Source organism: Cololabis saira, unplaced genomic scaffold (genome assembly GCF_033807715.1).
Source record: "Cololabis saira isolate AMF1-May2022 unplaced genomic scaffold, fColSai1.1 scf142, whole genome shotgun sequence".
Classification (NCBI taxonomy): domain Eukaryota; kingdom Metazoa; phylum Chordata; class Actinopteri; order Beloniformes; family Belonidae; genus Cololabis; species Cololabis saira.
Window position 1 is genome coordinate 55,614 of NW_026906306.1, and position 21,852 is coordinate 77,465.

The window sequence follows — 21,852 nt, forward strand, 5'->3', positions numbered from 1 at the left end:
TCTACCACTAGGTTTTGTGTGTACGCATGGTCAGAGCTGTGCGTATATTTACACGTGTTTCTGCGCACAAATACATGTTGATAAATACCATACTTTGCCTGAGAATGCTCGTACGCACGCTTTACGCACAGATCTGTGCGTACGCACGGTTGATAAATGAGGGCCCTGGTGGTGCCACCGAAGGGGGAGGAGCAAATCTCTGTCCTGCGCCTGAGGCCGGCCAGGCCTTCGATAATAGGACAATGTCAGGCCGAAGAGGCGTGGACCCGGGGATCCGTAGAGCTCACCAGGAGTACAGTGACGCGGCTCACGTGCCTAGGCTGCCGCTCCCGTGCTCTTTTCCGTATTTGCTCGTGTTTCTCTTCATAACGCACAAGTCTTTCGCCTTTTACTAAAGACTTCCGTGGAGAGTAACGTCAATGAGTTGACCATATTTTTGGGGGCTCGGTCTAACGGCCGAGCTTTTTTGAGACTGTACAAAAGAAAAAGCTGTGACCAAGAGGTCAGTCTGAGTTTGCCCACTGAAATCTCAGGGCAAGCTGATGTTGCGATGTTGCTGTCTGTGTCTTGTTCTTCAGTTCTTTCCTTTCCTTTTTGTTATTTCATTTCCACTTCAACCATTTCCTCAGGTGAGCCTGCTACAGGTGCGTGTCAGAGGGCGGAGCTGCAAAGGGAGCCGGCCATCTAGGCGTTTGGGACAAAGGCAACCGACACAAGTGCACGCCGTGCCAGGAAGGTGCTGCGGTCAAGCAACACTTTGGAGTTATCGCTTCTCGGCCTTTTGGCTAAGATCAAGTGTAGTATCTGTTCTTATCAGTTTAATATCTGATATGTCCTCTATATGAGGACAACATATTAAGCCGATTTTTGGCAGCGGGAGTTGAAAAAGGAGCTAGCTCCGTTCACTCCAAGCATCGCCCCGGTACTGCAGTGCCGCCGGGAATGGTGCACGCTTCGCTTTCTTTCTCTTGTAAAAAAATAACGCGGTGGCTCAGCAGCTGAGGAGCGCCGAGCCTTGCCTCAGGCGGTGTTGTTCCTTGCAGCTTCAGCTTGAAGAAAAAAGAAGAGGCGACGTCACAAACGTGTAATACGGCCCTGGTGGTGCCACCGAAGGGGGAGGAGCAAATCTCTGTCCTGCGCCTGAGGCCGGCCAGGCCTTCGATAATAGGACAATGTCAGGCCGAAGAGGCGTGGACCCGGGGATCCGTAGAGCTCACCAGGAGTACAGTGACGCGGCTCACGTGCCTAGGCTGCCGCTCCCGTGCTCTTTTCCGTACTTGCTCGTGTTTCTCTTCATAACGCACAAGTCTTTCGCCTTTTACTAAAGACTTCCGTGGAGAGTAACGTCAATGAGTTGACCATATTTTTGGGGGCTCGGTCTAACGGCCAAGCTTTTTTGAGACTGTACAAAAGAAAAAGCTGTGACCAAGAGGTCAGTCTGAGTTTGCCCACTGAAATCTCAGGGCAAGCTGATGTTGCGATGTTGCTGTCTGTGTCTTGTTCTTCAGTTCTTTCCTTTCCTTTTTGTTATTTCATTTCCACTTCAACCATTTCCTCAGGTGAGCCTGCTACAGGTGCGTGTCAGAGGGCGGAGCTGCAAAGGGAGCCGGCCATCTAGGCGTTTGGGACAAAGGCAACCGACACAAGTGCACGCCGTGCCAGGAAGGTACTGCGGTCAAGCAACACTTTGGAGTTATCGCTTCTCGGCCTTTTGGCTAAGATCAAGTGTAGTATCTGTTCTTATCAGTTTAATATCTGATATGTCCTCTATATGAGGACAACATATTAAGCCGATTTTTGGCAGCGGGAGTTGAAAAAGGAGCTAGCTCCGTTCACTCCAAGCATCGCCCCGGTACTGCAGTGCCGCCGGGAATGGTGCACGCTTCGCTTTCTTTCTCTTGTAAAAAAATAACGCGGTGGCTCAGCAGCTGAGGAGCGCTGAGCCTTGCCTCAGGCGGTGTTGTTCCTTGCAGCTTCAGCTTGAAGAAAAAAGAAGAGGCGACGTCACAAACGTGTAATACGGCCCTGGTGGTGCCACCGAAGGGGGAGGAGCAAATCTCTGTCCTGCGCCTGAGGCCGGCCAGGCCTTCGATAATAGGACAATGTCAGGCCGAAGAGGCGTGGACCCGGGGATCCGTAGAGCTCACCAGGAGTACAGTGACGCGGCTCACGTGCCTAGGCTGCCGCTCCCGTGCTCTTTTCCGTACTTGCTCGTGTTTCTCTTCATAACGCACAAGTCTTTCGCCTTTTACTAAAGACTTCCGTGGAGAGTAACGTCAATGAGTTGACCATATTTTTGGGGGCTCGGTCTAACGGCCGAGCTTTTTTGAGACTGTACAAAAGAAAAAGCTGCGACCAAGAGGTCAGTCTGAGTTTGCCCACTGAAATCTCAGGGCAAGCTGATGTTGCGATGTTGCTGTCTGTGTCTTGTTCTTCAGTTCTTTCCTTTCCTTTTTGTTATTTCATTTCCACTTCAACCATTTCCTCAGGTGAGCCTGCTACAGGTGCGTGTCAGAGGGCGGAGCTGCAAAGGGAGCCGGCCATCTAGGCGTTTGGGACAAAGGCAACCGACACAAGTGCACGCCGTGCCAGGAAGGTGCTGCGGTCAAGCAACACTTTGGAGTTATCGCTTCTCGGCCTTTTGGCTAAGATCAAGTGTAGTATCTGTTCTTATCAGTTTAATATCTGATATGTCCTCTATATGAGGACAACATATTAAGCCGATTTTTGGCAGCGGGAGTTGAAAAAGGAGCTAGCTCCGTTCACTCCAAGCATCGCCCCGGTACTGCAGTGCCGCCGGGAATGGTGCACGCTTCGCTTTCTTTCTCTTGTAAAAAAATAACGCGGTGGCTCAGCAGCTGAGGAGCGCCGAGCCTTGCCTCAGGCGGTGTTGTTCCTTGCAGCTTCAGCTTGAAGAAAAAAGAAGAGGCGACGTCACAAACGTGTAATACGGCCCTGGTGGTGCCACCGAAGGGGGAGGAGCAAATCTCTGTCCTGCGCCTGAGGCCGGCCAGGCCTTCGATAATAGGACAATGTCAGGCCGAAGAGGCGTGGACCCGGGGATCCGTAGAGCTCACCAGGAGTACAGTGACGCGGCTCACGTGCCTAGGCTGCCGCTCCCGTGCTCTTTTCCGTACTTGCTCGTGTTTCTCTTCATAACGCACAAGTCTTTCGCCTTTTACTAAAGACTTCCGTGGAGAGTAACGTCAATGAGTTGACCATATTTTTGGGGGCTCGGTCTAACGGCCGAGCTTTTTTGAGACTGTACAAAAGAAAAAGCTGTGACCAAGAGGTCAGTCTGAGTTTGCCCACTGAAATCTCAGGGCAAGCTGATGTTGCGATGTTGCTGTCTGTGTCTTGTTCTTCAGTTCTTTCCTTTCCTTTTTGTTATTTCATTTCCACTTCAACCATTTCCTCAGGTGAGCCTGCTACAGGTGCGTGTCAGAGGGCGGAGCTGCAAAGGGAGCCGGCCATCTAGGCGTTTGGGACAAAGGCAACCGACACAAGTGCACGCCGTGCCAGGAAGGTGCTGCGGTCAAGCAACACTTTGGAGTTATCGCTTCTCGGCCTTTTGGCTAAGATCAAGTGTAGTATCTGTTCTTATCAGTTTAATATCTGATATGTCCTCTATATGGGGACAACATATTAAGCCGATTTTTGGCAGCGGGAGTTGAAAAAGGAGCTAGCTCCGTTCACTCCAAGCATCGCCCCGGTACTGCAGTGCCGCCGGGAATGGTGCACGCTTCGCTTTCTTTCTCTTGTAAAAAAATTACGCGGTGGCTCAGCAGCTGAGGAGCGCCGAGCCTTGCCTCAGGCGGTGTTGTTCCTTGCAGCTTCAGCTTGAAGAAAAAAGAAGAGGCGACGTCACAAACGTGTAATACGGCCCTGGTGGTGCCACCGAAGGGGGAGGAGCAAATCTCTGTCCTGCGCCTGAGGCCGGCCAGGCCTTCGATAATAGGACAATGTCAGGCCGAAGAGGCGTGGACCCGGGGATCCGTAGAGCTCACCAGGAGTACAGTGACACGGCTCACGTGCCTAGGCTGCCGCTCCCGTGCTCTTTTCCGTACTTGCTCGTGTTTCTCTTCATAACGCACAAGTCTTTCGCCTTTTACTAAAGACTTCCGTGGAGAGTAACGTCAATGAGTTGACCATATTTTTGGGGGCTCGGTCTAACGGCCGAGCTTTTTTGAGACTGTACAAAAGAAAAAGCTGTGACCAAGAGGTCAGTCTGAGTTTGCCCACTGAAATCTCAGGGCAAGCTGATGTTGCGATGTTGCTGTCTGTGTCTTGTTCTTCAGTTCTTTCCTTTCCTTTTTGTTATTTCATTTCCACTTCAACCATTTCCTCAGGTGAGCCTGCTACAGGTGCGTGTCAGAGGGCGGAGCTGCAAAGGGAGCCGGCCATCTAGGCGTTTGGGACAAAGGCAACCGACACAAGTGCACGCCGTGCCAGGAAGGTACTGCGGTCAAGCAACACTTTGGAGTTATCGCTTCTCGGCCTTTTGGCTAAGATCAAGTGTAGTATCTGTTCTTATCAGTTTAATATCTGATATGTCCTCTATATGAGGACAACATATTAAGCCGATTTTTGGCAGCGGGAGTTGAAAAAGGAGCTAGCTCCGTTCACTCCAAGCATCGCCCCGGTACTGCAGTGCCGCCGGGAATGGTGCACGCTTCGCTTTCTTTCTCTTGTAAAAAAATAACGCGGTGGCTCAGCAGCTGAGGAGCGCCGAGCCTTGCCTCAGGCGGTGTTGTTCCTTGCAGCTTCAGCTTGAAGAAAAAAGAAGAGGCGACGTCACAAACGTGTAATACGGCCCTGGTGGTGCCACCGAAGGGGGAGGAGCAAATCTCTGTCCTGCGCCTGAGGCCGGCCAGGCCTTCGATAATAGGACAATGTCAGGCCGAAGAGGCGTGGACCCGGGGATCCGTAGAGCTCACCAGGAGTACAGTGACGCGGCTCACGTGCCTAGGCTGCCGCTCCCGTGCTCTTTTCCGTACTTGCTCGTGTTTCTCTTCATAACGCACAAGTCTTTCGCCTTTTACTAAAGACTTCCGTGGAGAGTAACGTCAATGAGTTGACCATATTTTTGGGGGCTCGGTCTAACGGCCGAGCTTTTTTGAGACTGTACAAAAGAAAAAGCTGTGACCAAGAGGTCAGTCTGAGTTTGCCCACTGAAATCTCAGGGCAAGCTGATGTTGCGATGTTGCTGTCTGTGTCTTGTTCTTCAGTTCTTTCCTTTCCTTTTTGTTATTTCATTTCCACTTCAACCATTTCCTCAGGTGAGCCTGCTACAGGTGCGTGTCAGAGGGCGGAGCTGCAAAGGGAGCCGGCCATCTAGGCGTTTGGGACAAAGGCAACCGACACAAGTGCACGCCGTGCCAGGAAGGTGCTGCGGTCAAGCAACACTTTGGAGTTATCGCTTCTCGGCCTTTTGGCTAAGACTGCGATCGCCTCCTGCTGTTAGTGGGAATCCTTGCCTGTTGTGGCATTGGTTCCCTCTTTCTTTGGGGAGACTATTCTCTTTTTTTTTCCTCATGTGAAGTGCTTCAACTGAGTATAGTTGCTAGATCTTCACAGCCAGGAAATCATTGTCGTGATGTAAGGTAAGTGTTGTCCCTTCACTTATTGTATATTTTATTGTCTATTTGTTTTAGTATTACAGTTTTAGGGCTTTTATTGCTTTTTAAAGGTTTTAGTTCTTTTGAGCCTTTTCACAGGTGGTGCCTCCACCATGTCGGCTAGCCATGCCGGCATGCGGAGGCACCACAGTGTCCGATTCAACCTTAAGGTTGTGGATGGAAAGCTCCTGGAGATGTCGAGGTTAGACTTCTCCAGGAGACTTGTCCAGAAAGCCTTGGGTTTTAGCCCGGAACAGTTAAATTGCATTTTGACCCTACCCTTTAACAAAGGCTTTGACCTTAGTTTCCGTACTACCATGCTACTAAAAGAGTTTTGGACACGCTTTGAAAATGTGAAACCCCAGTTTGATGCATTTGAAGTTGAGAAACTGACTGACAATACCTTGAAAACGGTTATTGTCAGAATGTTCAATGAAACTGTCAATGCAGATGACATTTGTTTATGGTTGGGGAGATATTGCACTGTTAAAAGCCAGGCTATCAAAGTGAGAGATGAAGATGGCATTTGGAACTGTGCCTGGAGGGTCCCCATCCAACAATGGCAAGACCCTCAGGGCTTTCAAGGCCTGAAACATCTGCCATCAGTGGTAGTTCTGGGTAACAACAGGGGCTATATTCACTATCAGGGTCAGCCCAAGCTTTGCCGCAAGTGTGGCGAGCATGGGCATCTTGCAGAAGCGTGTAAGCAGGTAATATGTGGGAAATGCAGAGAAATTGGGCACACCTTTGAGGAGTGCACCAATGGCAGAAAGTGCAATCTTTGTGGGGAGACAAACCACCTCTTCAGAGATTGCCCAAAATCTTTTGCCAACAAACTGAAAGCTGCGAAGGGAAAGGACGCAGAAAAGGACAAACAAAACGGACGAGAGGAACCGGTAATTGAGCTAATTGAAGAAGCTGGGCAGGAAAATTCAAATCTCCCGCCAAATCCTGTGATTGGAGGAGAGGGATCAGGTGAGGCGGGAGCAGGGGAGGGGCCTGCAACACTCACACCAATGGAGAGTTCTGAGGAAGATGATGTGATGCAGGCAGAGGGCGGAGCTAGTTCAGAATGTGGAGAAGTCCAACCACAGGATGATAGCGATGATGCCTCCCTCCCCGGGGCCCAGCAAACCAAGAGGCCTGCATCAGAATTGTCCTCTGATTCGCCAATTGTTTCAGAGAAGAGGGGAAAAGCTGGGATATCCTCAGACAATTCATTTGTGGAGGAGCCCAGAGTTTTCCCCCCCAATTCCCCAAATGAGGTCTCCTTTTTAACATTAGCTCTGCAATCAACCCCTAGGGACACAAAACTTAACTGTACCTTACAGCAGAGGCCAACGCCCAGAGTCCGAGTGGGGAATCGAGCTCGACCCCTGCACTTCTCACCCATAGAAGTGAAGGAGGAGCTCAATTCACATGAAATTGGATAACGATTCCTCTTACGTTTTTTTATAATGTGTTAAATGACAGTTTTAGTCTTTTAAAACTTCATACCTGTTGCTTTGTTTTTTTTTTTAAACTACACTTATGACACTCATTTTAACAATCAAGTTTAGAAATGGAGATCGAGAGTTAGAGCCCAGAGTGTTACATATTTTATCTAACCACCGCTGTCTGACCTCGTTTGTGCAGGAGCGGAAACCAGTGTGTCCAGTGCGGCGGCTCACATTTGGTGAGCCCTCCATAGTTTGGCGCAATGTGGACTGTTCCACCCTCCCAAACAGACTCCGGTACCTGTCATCGATGATGGCTCATGAGATCCTCCCGGTCAGGTCGTTATGCACTCCCGAGGAATGTCGGCGATCTCCAACTGCCCCCGACAAGGTTGTAGCGCACCTGAGTCGGTGAGGCACCTGTTCTGGGAGTGCAGCGCTGCCGTAGACCAGTGGGCAATGGCCAGCTCCTTGTAATTCCCGTACTTACCAGCAAGGGAGGTCCTAACAGCACAGCTAGTGCTGTATGGGGTGAGCCAGAGGGTTAACCTGAAAGGAAAATACTTTGCCAAACAGTGGCTCGCCCTGACCGCCAGCAAAGACGCTATGTGGACCTCCAGGAACTTGCTGGTAAGAAAGCACAAGCAGATTCCCCCGTGGCTGTACTCCAGATGGCCGCAGCAATGGTCCAACTGGCCGGTGCTGCAGGCGGTAGGCCTAGGATACAGCCACAAAGAAGCATCGCCTCTGTGCCCATTCGGACGAAGGAGCCGGAGCAACACACAGAAAGGTCAAAGCAGCAACGGCCTGGCTCTCCGGGCGAGGCTGGTGGGAAGGAGCAGCAGGGGGGGATCCCCTCTGAGCACTGGGACAGGAACCCGAGAGAGCTACTGTTTGGGGCGGCGGAATGAGTCATCCTTGGTAGGGACTCACCCCGCTTCTGTACAACGAGGGAATTGGACACATTTTATTTAATGCACTCCTTTTTACTGAACATGGACATTGAACGCAGTCACTCACACTGGAACATAAGCCTTTTACACAAGGAAATGTTGATTTTATCCTTTTTACCATTTACAATTGTTTGAAAAACAGGTTTTAAGGTCGCTAATTTATTAAATTGTTGCATGTAATAGTGATATGTAAGTTGTAAAATTGTAATGTTAATATTGGAAGCTTATGTTGTGATGATCCAATGATCCAGTATCAATAAATCTTTTCGAAAGAAAAAATCTGTTCTTATCAGTTTAATATCTGATATGTCCTCTATATGAGGACAACACATTAAGCCGATTTTTGGCAGCGGGAGTTGAAAAAGGAGCTAGCTCCGTTCACTCCAAGCATCGCCCCGGTACTGCAGTGCCGCCGGGAATGGTGCACGCTTCGCTTTCTTTCTCTTGTAAAAAAATAACGCGGTGGCTCAGCAGCTGAGGAGCGCCGAGCCTTGCCTCAGGCGGTGTTGTTCCTTGCAGCTTCAGCTTGAAGAAAAAAGAAGAGGCGACGTCACAAACGTGTAATACGGCCCTGGTGGTGCCACCGAAGGGGGAGGAGCAAATCTCTGTCCTGCGCCTGAGGCCGGCCAGGCCTTCGATAATAGGACAATGTCAGGCCGAAGAGGCGTGGACCCGGGGATCCGTAGAGCTCACCAGGAGTACAGTGACGCGGCTCACGTGCCTAGGCTGCCGCTCCCGTGCTCTTTTCCGTACTTGCTCGTGTTTCTCTTCATAACGCACAAGTCTTTCGCCTTTTACTAAAGACTTCCGTGGAGAGTAACGTCAATGAGTTGACCATATTTTTGGGGGCTCGGTCTAACGGCCGAGCTTTTTTGAGACTGTACAAAAGAAAAAGCTGTGACCAAGAGGTCAGTCTGAGTTTGCCCACTGAAATCTCAGGGCAAGCTGATGTTGCGATGTTGCTGTCTGTGTCTTGTTCTTCAGTTCTTTCCTTTCCTTTTTGTTATTTCATTTCCACTTCAACCATTTCCTCAGGTGAGCCTGCTACAGGTGCGTGTCAGAGGGCGGAGCTGCAAAGGGAGCCGGCCATCTAGGCGTTTGGGACAAAGGCAACCGACACAAGTGCACGCCGTGCCAGGAAGGTGCTGCGGTCAAGCAACACTTTGGAGTTATCGCTTCTCGGCCTTTTGGCTAAGATCAAGTGTAGTATCTGTTCTTATCAGTTTAATATCTGATATGTCCTCTATATGAGGACAACATATTAAGCCGATTTTTGGCAGCGGGAGTTGAAAAAGGAGCTAGCTCCGTTCACTCCAAGCATCGCCCCGGTACTGCAGTGCCGCCGGGAATGGTGCACGCTTCGCTTTCTTTCTCTTGTAAAAAAATAACGCGGTGGCTCAGCAGCTGAGGAGCGCCGAGCCTTGCCTCAGGCGGTGTTGTTCCTTGCAGCTTCAGCTTGAAGAAAAAAGAAGAGGCGACGTCACAAACGTGTAATACGGCCCTGGTGGTGCCACCGAAGGGGGAGGAGCAAATCTCTGTCCTGCGCCTGAGGCCGGCCAGGCCTTCGATAATAGGACAATGTCAGGCCGAAGAGGCGTGGACCCGGGGATCCGTAGAGCTCACCAGGAGTACAGTGACGCGGCTCACGTGCCTAGGCTGCCGCTCCCGTGCTCTTTTCCGTACTTGCTCGTGTTTCTCTTCATAACGCACAAGTCTTTCGCCTTTTACTAAAGACTTCCGTGGAGAGTAACGTCAATGAGTTGACCATATTTTTGGGGGCTCGGTCTAACGGCCGAGCTTTTTTGAGACTGTACAAAAGAAAAAGCTGTGACCAAGAGGTCAGTCTGAGTTTGCCCACTGAAATCTCAGGGCAAGCTGATGTTGCGATGTTGCTGTCTGTGTCTTGTTCTTCAGTTCTTTCCTTTCCTTTTTGTTATTTCATTTCCACTTCAACCATTTCCTCAGGTGAGCCTGCTACAGGTGCGTGTCAGAGGGCGGAGCTGCAAAGGGAGCCGGCCATCTAGGCGTTTGGGACAAAGGCAACCGACACAAGTGCACGCCGTGCCAGGAAGGTGCTGCGGTCAAGCAACACTTTGGAGTTATCGCTTCTCGGCCTTTTGGCTAAGATCAAGTGTAGTATCTGTTCTTATCAGTTTAATATCTGATATGTCCTCTATATGAGGACAACATATTAAGCCGATTTTTGGCAGCGGGAGTTGAAAAAGGAGCTAGCTCCGTTCACTCCAAGCATCGCCCCGGTACTGCAGTGCCGCCGGGAATGGTGCACGCTTCGCTTTCTTTCTCTTGTAAAAAAATAACGCGGTGGCTCAGCAGCTGAGGAGCGCCGAGCCTTGCCTCAGGCGGTGTTGTTCCTTGCAGCTTCAGCTTGAAGAAAAAAGAAGAGGCGACGTCACAAACGTGTAATACGGCCCTGGTGGTGCCACCGAAGGGGGAGGAGCAAATCTCTGTCCTGCGCCTGAGGCCGGCCAGGCCTTCGATAATAGGACAATGTCAGGCCGAAGAGGCGTGGACCCGGGGATCCGTAGAGCTCACCAGGAGTACAGTGACGCGGCTCACGTGCCTAGGCTGCCGCTCCCGTGCTCTTTTCCGTACTTGCTCGTGTTTCTCTTCATAACGCACAAGTCTTTCGCCTTTTACTAAAGACTTCCGTGGAGAGTAACGTCAATGAGTTGACCATATTTTTGGGGGCTCGGTCTAACGGCCGAGCTTTTTTGAGACTGTACAAAAGAAAAAGCTGTGACCAAGAGGTCAGTCTGAGTTTGCCCACTGAAATCTCAGGGCAAGCTGATGTTGCGATGTTGCTGTCTGTGTCTTGTTCTTCAGTTCTTTCCTTTCCTTTTTGTTATTTCATTTCCACTTCAACCATTTCCTCAGGTGAGCCTGCTACAGGTGCGTGTCAGAGGGCGGAGCTGCAAAGGGAGCCGGCCATCTAGGCGTTTGGGACAAAGGCAACCGACACAAGTGCACGCCGTGCCAGGAAGGTACTGCGGTCAAGCAACACTTTGGAGTTATCGCTTCTCGGCCTTTTGGCTAAGATCAAGTGTAGTATCTGTTCTTATCAGTTTAATATCTGATATGTCCTCTATATGAGGACAACATATTAAGCCGATTTTTGGCAGCGGGAGTTGAAAAAGGAGCTAGCTCCGTTCACTCCAAGCATCGCCCCGGTACTGCAGTGCCGCCGGGAATGGTGCACGCTTCGCTTTCTTTCTCTTGTAAAAAAATAACGTGGTGGCTCAGCAGCTGAGGAGCGCCGAGCCTTGCCTCAGGCGGTGTTGTTCCTTGCAGCTTCAGCTTGAAGAAAAAAGAAGAGGCGACGTCACAAACGTGTAATACGGCCCTGGTGGTGCCACCGAAGGGGGAGGAGCAAATCTCTGTCCTGCGCCTGAGGCCGGCCAGGCCTTCGATAATAGGACAATGTCAGGCCGAAGAGGCGTGGACCCGGGGATCCGTAGAGCTCACCAGGAGTACAGTGACGCGGCTCACGTGCCTAGGCTGCCGCTCCCGTGCTCTTTTCCGTACTTGCTCGTGTTTCTCTTCATAACGCACAAGTCTTTCGCCTTTTACTAAAGACTTCCGTGGAGAGTAACGTCAATGAGTTGACCATATTTTTGGGGGCTCGGTCTAACGGCCGAGCTTTTTTGAGACTGTACAAAAGAAAAAGCTGTGACCAAGAGGTCAGTCTGAGTTTGCCCACTGAAATCTCAGGGCAAGCTGATGTTGCGATGTTGCTGTCTGTGTCTTGTTCTTCAGTTCTTTCCTTTCCTTTTTGTTATTTCATTTCCACTTCAACCATTTCCTCAGGTGAGCCTGCTACAGGTGCGTGTCAGAGGGCGGAGCTGCAAAGGGAGCCGGCCATCTAGGCGTTTGGGACAAAGGCAACCGACACAAGTGCACGCCGTGCCAGGAAGGTGCTGCGGTCAAGCAACACTTTGGAGTTATCGCTTCTCGGCCTTTTGGCTAAGACTGCGATCGCCTCCTGCTGTTAGTGGGAATCCTTGCCTGTTGTGGCATTGGTTCCCTCTTTCTTTGGGGAGACTATTCTCTTTTTTTTTCCTCATGTGAAGTGCTTCAACTGAGTATAGTTGCTAGATCTTCACAGCCAGGAAATCATTGTCGTGATGTAAGGTAAGTGTTGTCCCTTCACTTATTGTATATTTTATTGTCTATTTGTTTTAGTATTACAGTTTTAGGGCTTTTATTGCTTTTTAAAGGTTTTAGTTCTTTTGAGCCTTTTCACAGGTGGTGCCTCCACCATGTCGGCTAGCCATGCCGGCATGCGGAGGCACCACAGTGTCCGATTCAACCTTAAGGTTGTGGATGGAAAGCTCCTGGAGATGTCGAGGTTAGACTTCTCCAGGAGACTTGTCCAGAAAGCCTTGGGTTTTAGCCCGGAACAGTTAAATTGCATTTTGACCCTACCCTTTAACAAAGGCTTTGACCTTAGTTTCCGTACTACCATGCTACTAAAAGAGTTTTGGACACGCTTTGAAAATGTGAAACCCCAGTTTGATGCATTTGAAGTTGAGAAACTGACTGACAATACCTTGAAAACGGTTATTGTCAGAATGTTCAATGAAACTGTCAATGCAGATGACATTTGTTTATGGTTGGGGAGATATTGCACTGTTAAAAGCCAGGCTATCAAAGTGAGAGATGAAGATGGCATTTGGAACTGTGCCTGGAGGGTCCCCATCCAACAATGGCAAGACCCTCAGGGCTTTCAAGGCCTGAAACATCTGCCATCAGTGGTAGTTCTGGGTAACAACAGGGGCTATATTCACTATCAGGGTCAGCCCAAGCTTTGCCGCAAGTGTGGCGAGCATGGGCATCTTGCAGAAGCGTGTAAGCAGGTAATATGTGGGAAATGCAGAGAAATTGGGCACACCTTTGAGGAGTGCACCAATGGCAGAAAGTGCAATCTTTGTGGGGAGACAAACCACCTCTTCAGAGATTGCCCAAAATCTTTTGCCAACAAACTGAAAGCTGCGAAGGGAAAGGACGCAGAAAAGGACAAACAAAACGGACGAGAGGAACCGGTAATTGAGCTAATTGAAGAAGCTGGGCAGGAAAATTCAAATCTCCCGCCAAATCCTGTGATTGGAGGAGAGGGATCAGGTGAGGCGGGAGCAGGGGAGGGGCCTGCAACACTCACACCAATGGAGAGTTCTGAGGAAGATGATGTGATGCAGGCAGAGGGCGGAGCTAGTTCAGAATGTGGAGAAGTCCAACCACAGGATGATAGCGATGATGCCTCCCTCCCCGGGGCCCAGCAAACCAAGAGGCCTGCATCAGAATTGTCCTCTGATTCGCCAATTGTTTCAGAGAAGAGGGGAAAAGCTGGGATATCCTCAGACAATTCATTTGTGGAGGAGCCCAGAGTTTTCCCCCCCAATTCCCCAAATGAGGTCTCCTTTTTAACATTAGCTCTGCAATCAACCCCTAGGGACACAAAACTTAACTGTACCTTACAGCAGAGGCCAACGCCCAGAGTCCGAGTGGGGAATCGAGCTCGACCCCTGCACTTCTCACCCATAGAAGTGAAGGAGGAGCTCAATTCACATGAAATTGGATAACGATTCCTCTTACGTTTTTTTATAATGTGTTAAATGACAGTTTTAGTCTTTTAAAACTTCATACCTGTTGCTTTGTTTTTTTTTTTAAACTACACTTATGACACTCATTTTAACAATCAAGTTTAGAAATGGAGATCGAGAGTTAGAGCCCAGAGTGTTACATATTTTATCTAACCACCGCTGTCTGACCTCGTTTGTGCAGGAGCGGAAACCAGTGTGTCCAGTGCGGCGGCTCACATTTGGTGAGCCCTCCATAGTTTGGCGCAATGTGGACTGTTCCACCCTCCCAAACAGACTCCGGTACCTGTCATCGATGATGGCTCATGAGATCCTCCCGGTCAGGTCGTTATGCACTCCCGAGGAATGTCGGCGATCTCCAACTGCCCCCGACAAGGTTGTAGCGCACCTGAGTCGGTGAGGCACCTGTTCTGGGAGTGCAGCGCTGCCGTAGACCAGTGGGCAATGGCCAGCTCCTTGTAATTCCCGTACTTACCAGCAAGGGAGGTCCTAACAGCACAGCTAGTGCTGTATGGGGTGAGCCAGAGGGTTAACCTGAAAGGAAAATACTTTGCCAAACAGTGGCTCGCCCTGACCGCCAGCAAAGACGCTATGTGGACCTCCAGGAACTTGCTGGTAAGAAAGCACAAGCAGATTCCCCCGTGGCTGTACTCCAGATGGCCGCAGCAATGGTCCAACTGGCCGGTGCTGCAGGCGGTAGGCCTAGGATACAGCCACAAAGAAGCATCGCCTCTGTGCCCATTCGGACGAAGGAGCCGGAGCAACACACAGAAAGGTCAAAGCAGCAACGGCCTGGCTCTCCGGGCGAGGCTGGTGGGAAGGAGCAGCAGGGGGGGATCCCCTCTGAGCACTGGGACAGGAACCCGAGAGAGCTACTGTTTGGGGCGGCGGAATGAGTCATCCTTGGTAGGGACTCACCCCGCTTCTGTACAACGAGGGAATTGGACACATTTTATTTAATGCACTCCTTTTTACTGAACATGGACATTGAACGCAGTCACTCACACTGGAACATAAGCCTTTTACACAAGGAAATGTTGATTTTATCCTTTTTACCATTTACAATTGTTTGAAAAACAGGTTTTAAGGTCGCTAATTTATTAAATTGTTGCATGTAATAGTGATATGTAAGTTGTAAAATTGTAATGTTAATATTGGAAGCTTATGTTGTGATGATCCAATGATCCAGTATCAATAAATCTTTTCGAAAGAAAAAATCTGTTCTTATCAGTTTAATATCTGATATGTCCTCTATATGAGGACAACACATTAAGCCGATTTTTGGCAGCGGGAGTTGAAAAAGGAGCTAGCTCCGTTCACTCCAAGCATCGCCCCGGTACTGCAGTGCCGCCGGGAATGGTGCACGCTTCGCTTTCTTTCTCTTGTAAAAAAATAACGCGGTGGCTCAGCAGCTGAGGAGCGCCGAGCCTTGCCTCAGGCGGTGTTGTTCCTTGCAGCTTCAGCTTGAAGAAAAAAGAAGAGGCGACGTCACAAACGTGTAATACGGCCCTGGTGGTGCCACCGAAGGGGGAGGAGCAAATCTCTGTCCTGCGCCTGAGGCCGGCCAGGCCTTCGATAATAGGACAATGTCAGGCCGAAGAGGCGTGGACCCGGGGATCCGTAGAGCTCACCAGGAGTACAGTGACGCGGCTCACGTGCCTAGGCTGCCGCTCCCGTGCTCTTTTCCGTACTTGCTCGTGTTTCTCTTCATAACGCACAAGTCTTTCGCCTTTTACTAAAGACTTCCGTGGAGAGTAACGTCAATGAGTTGACCATATTTTTGGGGGCTCGGTCTAACGGCCGAGCTTTTTTGAGACTGTACAAAAGAAAAAGCTGTGACCAAGAGGTCAGTCTGAGTTTGCCCACTGAAATCTCAGGGCAAGCTGATGTTGCGATGTTGCTGTCTGTGTCTTGTTCTTCAGTTCTTTCCTTTCCTTTTTGTTATTTCATTTCCACTTCAACCATTTCCTCAGGTGAGCCTGCTACAGGTGCGTGTCAGAGGGCGGAGCTGCAAAGGGAGCCGGCCATCTAGGCGTTTGGGACAAAGGCAACCGACACAAGTGCACGCCGTGCCAGGAAGGTGCTGCGGTCAAGCAACACTTTGGAGTTATCGCTTCTCGGCCTTTTGGCTAAGATCAAGTGTAGTATCTGTTCTTATCAGTTTAATATCTGATATGTCCTCTATATGAGGACAACATATTAAGCCGATTTTTGGCAGCGGGAGTTGAAAAAGGAGCTAGCTCCGTTCACTCCAAGCATCGCCCCGGTACTGCAGTGCCGCCGGGAATGGTGCACGCTTCGCTTTCTTTCTCTTGTAAAAAAATAACGCGGTGGCTCAGCAGCTGAGGAGCGCCGAGCCTTGCCTCAGGCGGTGTTGTTCCTTGCAGCTTCAGCTTGAAGAAAAAAGAAGAGGCGACGTCACAAACGTGTAATACGGCCCTGGTGGTGCCACCGAAGGGGGAGGAGCAAATCTCTGTCCTGCGCCTGAGGCCGGCCAGGCCTTCGATAATAGGACAATGTCAGGCCGAAGAGGCGTGGACCCGGGGATCCGTAGAGCTCACCAGGAGTACAGTGACGCGGCTCACGTGCCTAGGCTGCCGCTCCCGTGCTCTTTTCCGTACTTGCTCGTGTTTCTCTTCATAACGCACAAGTCTTTCGCCTTTTACTAAAGACTTCCGTGGAGAGTAACGTCAATGAGTTGACCATATTTTTGGGGGCTCGGTCTAACGGCCGAGCTTTTTTGAGACTGTACAAAAGAAAAAGCTGTGACCAAGAGGTCAGTCTGAGTTTGCCCACTGAAATCTCAGGGCAAGCTGATGTTGCGATGTTGCTGTCTGTGTCTTGTTCTTCAGTTCTTTCCTTTCCTTTTTGTTATTTCATTTCCACTTCAACCATTTCCTCAGGTGAGCCTGCTACAGGTGCGTGTCAGAGGGCGGAGCTGCAAAGGGAGCCGGCCATCTAGGCGTTTGGGACAAAGGCAACCGACACAAGTGCACGCCGTGCCAGGAAGGTGCTGCGGTCAAGCAACACTTTGGAGTTATCGCTTCTCGGCCTTTTGGCTAAGATCAAGTGTAGTATCTGTTCTTATCAGTTTAATATCTGATATGTCCTCTATATGAGGACAACATATTAAGCCGATTTTTGGCAGCGGGAGTTGAAAAAGGAGCTAGCTCCGTTCACTCCAAGCATCGCCCCGGTACTGCAGTGCCGCCGGGAATGGTGCACGCTTCGCTTTCTTTCTCTTGTAAAAAAATAACGCGGTGGCTCAGCAGCTGAGGAGCGCCGAGCCTTGCCTCAGGCGGTGTTGTTCCTTGCAGCTTCAGCTTGAAGAAAAAAGAAGAGGCGACGTCACAAACGTGTAATACGGCCCTGGTGGTGCCACCGAAGGGGGAGGAGCAAATCTCTGTCCTGCGCCTGAGGCCGGCCAGGCCTTCGATAATAGGACAATGTCAGGCCGAAGAGGCGTGGACCCGGGGATCCGTAGAGCTCACCAGGAGTACAGTGACGCGGCTCACGTGCCTAGGCTGCCGCTCCCGTGCTCTTTTCCGTACTTGCTCGTGTTTCTCTTCATAACGCACAAGTCTTTCGCCTTTTACTAAAGACTTCCGTGGAGAGTAACGTCAATGAGTTGACCATATTTTTGGGGGCTCGGTCTAACGGCCGAGCTTTTTTGAGACTGTACAAAAGAAAAAGCTGTGACCAAGAGGTCAGTCTGAGTTTGCCCACTGAAATCTCAGGGCAAGCTGATGTTGCGATGTTGCTGTCTGTGTCTTGTTCTTCAGTTCTTTCCTTTCCTTTTTGTTATTTCATTTCCACTTCAACCATTTCCTCAGGTGAGCCTGCTACAGGTGCGTGTCAGAGGGCGGAGCTGCAAAGGGAGCCGGCCATCTAGGCGTTTGGGACAAAGGCAACCGACACAAGTGCACGCCGTGCCAGGAAGGTACTGCGGTCAAGCAACACTTTGGAGTTATCGCTTCTCGGCCTTTTGGCTAAGATCAAGTGTAGTATCTGTTCTTATCAGTTTAATATCTGATATGTCCTCTATATGAGGACAACATATTAAGCCGATTTTTGGCAGCGGGAGTTGAAAAAGGAGCTAGCTCCGTTCACTCCAAGCATCGCCCCGGTACTGCAGTGCCGCCGGGAATGGTGCACGCTTCGCTTTCTTTCTCTTGTAAAAAAATAACGCGGTGGCTCAGCAGCTGAGGAGCGCCGAGCCTTGCCTCAGGCGGTGTTGTTCCTTGCAGCTTCAGCTTGAAGAAAAAAGAAGAGGCGACGTCACAAACGTGTAATACGGCCCTGGTGGTGCCACCGAAGGGGGAGGAGCAAATCTCTGTCCTGCGCCTGAGGCCGGCCAGGCCTTCGATAATAGGACAATGTCAGGCCGAAGAGGCGTGGACCCGGGGATCCGTAGAGCTCACCAGGAGTACAGTGACGCGGCTCACGTGCCTAGGCTGCCGCTCCCGTGCTCTTTTCCGTACTTGCTCGTGTTTCTCTTCATAACGCACAAGTCTTTCGCCTTTTACTAAAGACTTCCGTGGAGAGTAACGTCAATGAGTTGACCATATTTTTGGGGGCTCGGTCTAACGGCCGAGCTTTTTTGAGACTGTACAAAAGAAAAAGCTGTGACCAAGAGGTCAGTCTGAGTTTGCCCACTGAAATCTCAGGGCAAGCTGATGTTGCGATGTTGCTGTCTGTGTCTTGTTCTTCAGTTCTTTCCTTTCCTTTTTGTTATTTCATTTCCACTTCAACCATTTCCTCAGGTGAGCCTGCTACAGGTGCGTGTCAGAGGGCGGAGCTGCAAAGGGAGCCGGCCATCTAGGCGTTTGGGACAAAGGCAACCGACACAAGTGCACGCCGTGCCAGGAAGGTGCTGCGGTCAAGCAACACTTTGGAGTTATCGCTTCTCGGCCTTTTGGCTAAGATCAAGTGTAGTATCTGTTCTTATCAGTTTAATATCTGATATGTCCTCTATATGAGGACAACATATTAAGCCGATTTTTGGCAGCGGGAGTTGAAAAAGGAGCTAGCTCCGTTCACTCCAAGCATCGCCCCGGTACTGCAGTGCCGCCGGGAACGGTGCACGCTTCGCTTTCTTTCTCTTGTAAAAAAATAATAAAATAACGCAGTGGCTCAGCAGCTGAGGAGCACCGAGCCTTGCCTCAGGCGGTGTTGTTCCTTGCAGCTTCAGCTTGAAGAAAAAGAAGAGGCGACGTCACAAACGTGTAATACGGCCCTGGTGGTGCCACCGAAGGGGGAGGAGCAAATCTCTGTCCTGCGCCTGAGGCCGGCCAGGCCTTCGATAATAGGACGATGTCAGGCCGAAGAGGCGTGGCCCCGGGGATCCGTAGAGCTCACCAGGAGTACAGTGACGCGGCTCACGTGCCTAGGCTGCCGCTCCCGTGCACTTTTCCGTACTTGCTCGTGTTTCTCTTCATAACGCACAAGTCTTTCGCCTTTTACTAAAGACTTCCGTGGAGAGTAACGTCAATGAGTTGACCATATTTTTGGGGGCTCGGTCTAACGGCCGAGCTTTTTTGAGACTGTGCAAAAGAAAAAGCTGTGACCAAGAGGTCAGTCTGAGTTTGCCCACTGAAATCTCAGGGCAAGCTGATGTTGCTGTCTGTGTCTTGTTCTCCAGTTCTTTCCTTTCCTTTTTGTTATTTCATTTCCACTTCAACCATTTCCTCAGGTGAGCCTGCTACAGGTGCGTGTCAGAGGGCGGAGCTGCAAAGGGAGCCGGCCATCTAGGCGTTTGGGAAAAAGGGAACCGACACAAGTGCACGCCGTGCCAGGAAGGTGCTGCGGTCAAGCAACACTTTGGAGTTATCGCTTCTCGGCCTTTTGGCTAAGATCAAGTGTAGTATCTGTTCTTATCAGTTTAATATCTGATATGTCCTCTATATGAGGACAACATATTAAGCCGATTTTTGGCAGCGGGAGTTGAAAAAAGAGCTAGCTCCGTTCACTCCAAGCATCGCCCCGGTACTGCAGTGCCGCCGGGAATGGTGCACGCTTCGCTTTCTTTCTCTTGTAAAAAAATAATAAAATAACGCAGTGGCTCAGCAGCTGAGGAGCACCGAGCCTTGCCTCAGGCGGTGTTGTTCCTTGCAGCTTCAGCTTGAAGAAAAAGAAGAGGCGACGTCACAAACGTGTAATACGGCCCTGGTGGTGCCACCGAAGGGGGGGGAGCAAATCTCTGTCCTGCGCCTGAGGCCGGCCAGGCCTTCGATAATAGGACGATGTCAGGCCGAAGAGGCGTGGCCCCGGGGATCCGTAGAGCTCACCAGGAGTACAGTGACGCGGCTCACGTGCCTAGGCTGCCGCTCCCGTGCACTTTTCCGTACTTGCTCGTGTTTCTCTTCATAACGCACAAGTCTTTCGCCTTTTACTAAAGACTTCCGTGGAGAGTAATGTCAATGAGTTGACCATATTTTTGGGGGCTCGGTCTAACGGCCGAGCTTTTTTGAGACTGTGCAAAAGAAAAAGCTGTGACCAAGAGGTCAGTCTGAGTTTGCCCACTGAAATCTCAGGGCAAGCTGATGTTGCTGTCTGTGTCTTGTTCTCCAGTTCTTTCCTTTCCTTTTTGTTATTTCATTTCCACTTCAACCATTTCCTCAGGTGAGCCTGCTACAGGTGCGTGTCAGAGGGCGGAGCTGCAAAGGGAGCCGGCCATCTAGGCGTTTGGGAAAAAGGGAACCGACACAAGTGCACGCCGTGCCAGGAAGGTGCTGCGGTCAAGCAACACTTTGGAGTTATCGCTTCTCGGCCTTTTGGCTAAGATCAAGTGTAGTATCTGTTCTTATCAGTTTAATATCTGATATGTCCTCTATATGAGGACAACATATTAAGCCGATTTTTGGCAGCGGGAGTTGAAAAAGGAGCTAGCTCCGTTCACTCCAAGCATCGCCCCGGTACTGCAGTGCCGCCGGGAACGGTGCACGCTTCGCTTTCTTTCTCTTGTAAAAAAATAATAAAATAACGCAGTGGCTCAGCAGCTGAGGAGCACCGAGCCTTGCCTCAGGCGGTGTTGTTCCTTGCAGCTTCAGCTTGAAGAAAAAGAAGAGGCGACGTCACAAACGTGTAATACGGCCCTGGTGGTGCCACCGAAGGGGGAGGAGCAAATCTCTGTCCTGCGCCTGAGGCCGGCCAGGCCTTCGATAATAGGACGATGTCAGGCCGAAGAGGCGTGGCCCCGGGGATCCGTAGAGCTCACCAGGAGTACAGTGACGCGGCTCACGTGCCTAGGCTGCCGCTCCCGTGCACTTTTCCGTACTTGCTCGTGTTTCTCTTCATAACGCACAAGTCTTTCGCCTTTTACTAAAGACTTCCGTGGAGAGTAACGTCAATGAGTTGACCATATTTTTGGGGGCTCGGTCTAACGGCTGAGCTTTTTTGAGACTGTGCAAAAGAAAAAGCTGTGACCAAGAGGTCAGTCTGAGTTTGCCCACTGAAATCTCAGGGCAAGCTGATGTTGCTGTCTGTGTCTTGTTCTCCAGTTCTTTCCTTTCCTTTTTGTTATTTCATTTCCACTTCAACCATTTCCTCAGGTGAGCCTGCTACAGGTGCGTGTCAGAGGGCGGAGCTGCAAAGGGAGCCGGCCATCTAGGCGTTTGGGAAAAAGGGAACCGACACAAGTGCACGCCGTGCCAGGAAGGTGCTGCGGTCAAGCAACACTTTGGAGTTATCGCTTCTCGGCCTTTTGGCTAAGACTGCGATCGCCTCCTGCCGTTAGTGGGAATCCTTGCCTGTTGTGGCATTGGTTTCTACTATCATTGGGGAGACTATTTCTTTGTTCCTTATGTGAAGTGCTTCAACTGATTATAGTTGCTAGATCTTCACAGCCAGGAAATCACTGTCGTGGTGAAAGGTAAGTGTTTGTTCCATTCACTTATTGTATATTTTATTGTCTATTGTTTTAGGGCTTTTATTCTTTTTAAAGGTTTTAGTTCGTTTGAGCCTTTTCACAGGTGGTGCCTCCACCATGTCGGCTAGCCATGCCGGCATGCGGAGGCACCACAGTGTCCGATTCAACCTTAAGGTTTTGGATGGAAAGCTCCTGGAGATGTCGAGGTTAGACTTCTCCAGGAGACTTGTCCAGAAAGCCTTGGGTTTTACCCCGGAGCAGTTAAATTGCATTTTGACCCTACCCTTTAACAAAGGCTTTGACCTTAGTTTCCGTACTGCCATGCTACTAAAAGAGTTTTGGACACGCTTTGAAAATGTGAAA

The 21,852-nt window shown here is 50.4% G+C and overlaps 31 non-coding genes and 2 pseudogenes across 31 annotated transcripts; all 33 read left to right on the forward strand.

The window, feature by feature from the left end:
* The first annotated feature begins 347 nt into the window (after positions 1-347).
* Positions 348-463, forward strand: LOC133439105 (U5 spliceosomal RNA). The gene has a single exon (XR_009781930.1). It is a non-coding gene; the product is annotated as a U5 spliceosomal RNA (small nuclear RNA).
* Positions 464-765: 302 nt separating this feature from the next.
* LOC133439153 (U2 spliceosomal RNA) lies at positions 766-956 on the forward strand. Its single transcript, XR_009781977.1, has one exon. It is a non-coding gene; the product is annotated as a U2 spliceosomal RNA (small nuclear RNA).
* A 321-nt stretch (positions 957-1,277) lies between these two features.
* On the forward strand, positions 1,278-1,393 carry LOC133439126 (U5 spliceosomal RNA). Its single transcript, XR_009781951.1, has one exon. It is a non-coding gene; the product is annotated as a U5 spliceosomal RNA (small nuclear RNA).
* A 302-nt stretch (positions 1,394-1,695) lies between these two features.
* LOC133439154 (U2 spliceosomal RNA) lies at positions 1,696-1,886 on the forward strand. Its single transcript, XR_009781978.1, has one exon. It is a non-coding gene; the product is annotated as a U2 spliceosomal RNA (small nuclear RNA).
* A 321-nt stretch (positions 1,887-2,207) lies between these two features.
* Positions 2,208-2,323, forward strand: LOC133439106 (U5 spliceosomal RNA). Its single transcript, XR_009781931.1, has one exon. It is a non-coding gene; the product is annotated as a U5 spliceosomal RNA (small nuclear RNA).
* Positions 2,324-2,625: 302 nt separating this feature from the next.
* LOC133439155 (U2 spliceosomal RNA) lies at positions 2,626-2,816 on the forward strand. Its single transcript, XR_009781979.1, has one exon. It is a non-coding gene; the product is annotated as a U2 spliceosomal RNA (small nuclear RNA).
* Positions 2,817-3,137: 321 nt separating this feature from the next.
* LOC133439107 (U5 spliceosomal RNA) lies at positions 3,138-3,253 on the forward strand. Its single transcript, XR_009781932.1, has one exon. It is a non-coding gene; the product is annotated as a U5 spliceosomal RNA (small nuclear RNA).
* A 302-nt stretch (positions 3,254-3,555) lies between these two features.
* On the forward strand, positions 3,556-3,746 carry LOC133439172 (U2 spliceosomal RNA). The gene has a single exon (XR_009781996.1). It is a non-coding gene; the product is annotated as a U2 spliceosomal RNA (small nuclear RNA).
* A 321-nt stretch (positions 3,747-4,067) lies between these two features.
* Positions 4,068-4,183, forward strand: LOC133439108 (U5 spliceosomal RNA). Its single transcript, XR_009781933.1, has one exon. It is a non-coding gene; the product is annotated as a U5 spliceosomal RNA (small nuclear RNA).
* Positions 4,184-4,485: 302 nt separating this feature from the next.
* Positions 4,486-4,676, forward strand: LOC133439156 (U2 spliceosomal RNA). Its single transcript, XR_009781980.1, has one exon. It is a non-coding gene; the product is annotated as a U2 spliceosomal RNA (small nuclear RNA).
* Positions 4,677-4,997: 321 nt separating this feature from the next.
* LOC133439109 (U5 spliceosomal RNA) lies at positions 4,998-5,113 on the forward strand. Its single transcript, XR_009781934.1, has one exon. It is a non-coding gene; the product is annotated as a U5 spliceosomal RNA (small nuclear RNA).
* Positions 5,114-8,265: 3,152 nt separating this feature from the next.
* Positions 8,266-8,439, forward strand: LOC133439067 (U2 spliceosomal RNA; annotated as a pseudogene).
* A 321-nt stretch (positions 8,440-8,760) lies between these two features.
* LOC133439110 (U5 spliceosomal RNA) lies at positions 8,761-8,876 on the forward strand. Its single transcript, XR_009781935.1, has one exon. It is a non-coding gene; the product is annotated as a U5 spliceosomal RNA (small nuclear RNA).
* Positions 8,877-9,178: 302 nt separating this feature from the next.
* LOC133439157 (U2 spliceosomal RNA) lies at positions 9,179-9,369 on the forward strand. The gene has a single exon (XR_009781981.1). It is a non-coding gene; the product is annotated as a U2 spliceosomal RNA (small nuclear RNA).
* Positions 9,370-9,690: 321 nt separating this feature from the next.
* Positions 9,691-9,806, forward strand: LOC133439111 (U5 spliceosomal RNA). Its single transcript, XR_009781936.1, has one exon. It is a non-coding gene; the product is annotated as a U5 spliceosomal RNA (small nuclear RNA).
* A 302-nt stretch (positions 9,807-10,108) lies between these two features.
* On the forward strand, positions 10,109-10,299 carry LOC133439159 (U2 spliceosomal RNA). Its single transcript, XR_009781983.1, has one exon. It is a non-coding gene; the product is annotated as a U2 spliceosomal RNA (small nuclear RNA).
* A 321-nt stretch (positions 10,300-10,620) lies between these two features.
* Positions 10,621-10,736, forward strand: LOC133439113 (U5 spliceosomal RNA). Its single transcript, XR_009781938.1, has one exon. It is a non-coding gene; the product is annotated as a U5 spliceosomal RNA (small nuclear RNA).
* A 302-nt stretch (positions 10,737-11,038) lies between these two features.
* LOC133439160 (U2 spliceosomal RNA) lies at positions 11,039-11,229 on the forward strand. Its single transcript, XR_009781984.1, has one exon. It is a non-coding gene; the product is annotated as a U2 spliceosomal RNA (small nuclear RNA).
* A 321-nt stretch (positions 11,230-11,550) lies between these two features.
* Positions 11,551-11,666, forward strand: LOC133439114 (U5 spliceosomal RNA). Its single transcript, XR_009781939.1, has one exon. It is a non-coding gene; the product is annotated as a U5 spliceosomal RNA (small nuclear RNA).
* A 3,152-nt stretch (positions 11,667-14,818) lies between these two features.
* On the forward strand, positions 14,819-14,992 carry LOC133439069 (U2 spliceosomal RNA; annotated as a pseudogene).
* A 321-nt stretch (positions 14,993-15,313) lies between these two features.
* LOC133439115 (U5 spliceosomal RNA) lies at positions 15,314-15,429 on the forward strand. The gene has a single exon (XR_009781940.1). It is a non-coding gene; the product is annotated as a U5 spliceosomal RNA (small nuclear RNA).
* Positions 15,430-15,731: 302 nt separating this feature from the next.
* LOC133439161 (U2 spliceosomal RNA) lies at positions 15,732-15,922 on the forward strand. Its single transcript, XR_009781985.1, has one exon. It is a non-coding gene; the product is annotated as a U2 spliceosomal RNA (small nuclear RNA).
* A 321-nt stretch (positions 15,923-16,243) lies between these two features.
* Positions 16,244-16,359, forward strand: LOC133439116 (U5 spliceosomal RNA). The gene has a single exon (XR_009781941.1). It is a non-coding gene; the product is annotated as a U5 spliceosomal RNA (small nuclear RNA).
* Positions 16,360-16,661: 302 nt separating this feature from the next.
* On the forward strand, positions 16,662-16,852 carry LOC133439162 (U2 spliceosomal RNA). The gene has a single exon (XR_009781986.1). It is a non-coding gene; the product is annotated as a U2 spliceosomal RNA (small nuclear RNA).
* Positions 16,853-17,173: 321 nt separating this feature from the next.
* Positions 17,174-17,289, forward strand: LOC133439117 (U5 spliceosomal RNA). Its single transcript, XR_009781942.1, has one exon. It is a non-coding gene; the product is annotated as a U5 spliceosomal RNA (small nuclear RNA).
* A 302-nt stretch (positions 17,290-17,591) lies between these two features.
* Positions 17,592-17,782, forward strand: LOC133439163 (U2 spliceosomal RNA). Its single transcript, XR_009781987.1, has one exon. It is a non-coding gene; the product is annotated as a U2 spliceosomal RNA (small nuclear RNA).
* Positions 17,783-18,103: 321 nt separating this feature from the next.
* Positions 18,104-18,219, forward strand: LOC133439118 (U5 spliceosomal RNA). Its single transcript, XR_009781943.1, has one exon. It is a non-coding gene; the product is annotated as a U5 spliceosomal RNA (small nuclear RNA).
* A 302-nt stretch (positions 18,220-18,521) lies between these two features.
* On the forward strand, positions 18,522-18,712 carry LOC133439062 (U2 spliceosomal RNA). The gene has a single exon (XR_009781891.1). It is a non-coding gene; the product is annotated as a U2 spliceosomal RNA (small nuclear RNA).
* A 328-nt stretch (positions 18,713-19,040) lies between these two features.
* Positions 19,041-19,156, forward strand: LOC133439119 (U5 spliceosomal RNA). The gene has a single exon (XR_009781944.1). It is a non-coding gene; the product is annotated as a U5 spliceosomal RNA (small nuclear RNA).
* A 294-nt stretch (positions 19,157-19,450) lies between these two features.
* On the forward strand, positions 19,451-19,641 carry LOC133439173 (U2 spliceosomal RNA). The gene has a single exon (XR_009781997.1). It is a non-coding gene; the product is annotated as a U2 spliceosomal RNA (small nuclear RNA).
* A 328-nt stretch (positions 19,642-19,969) lies between these two features.
* On the forward strand, positions 19,970-20,085 carry LOC133439124 (U5 spliceosomal RNA). Its single transcript, XR_009781949.1, has one exon. It is a non-coding gene; the product is annotated as a U5 spliceosomal RNA (small nuclear RNA).
* A 294-nt stretch (positions 20,086-20,379) lies between these two features.
* LOC133439136 (U2 spliceosomal RNA) lies at positions 20,380-20,570 on the forward strand. Its single transcript, XR_009781960.1, has one exon. It is a non-coding gene; the product is annotated as a U2 spliceosomal RNA (small nuclear RNA).
* Positions 20,571-20,898: 328 nt separating this feature from the next.
* Positions 20,899-21,014, forward strand: LOC133439122 (U5 spliceosomal RNA). The gene has a single exon (XR_009781947.1). It is a non-coding gene; the product is annotated as a U5 spliceosomal RNA (small nuclear RNA).
* Positions 21,015-21,852: the final 838 nt, after the last annotated feature.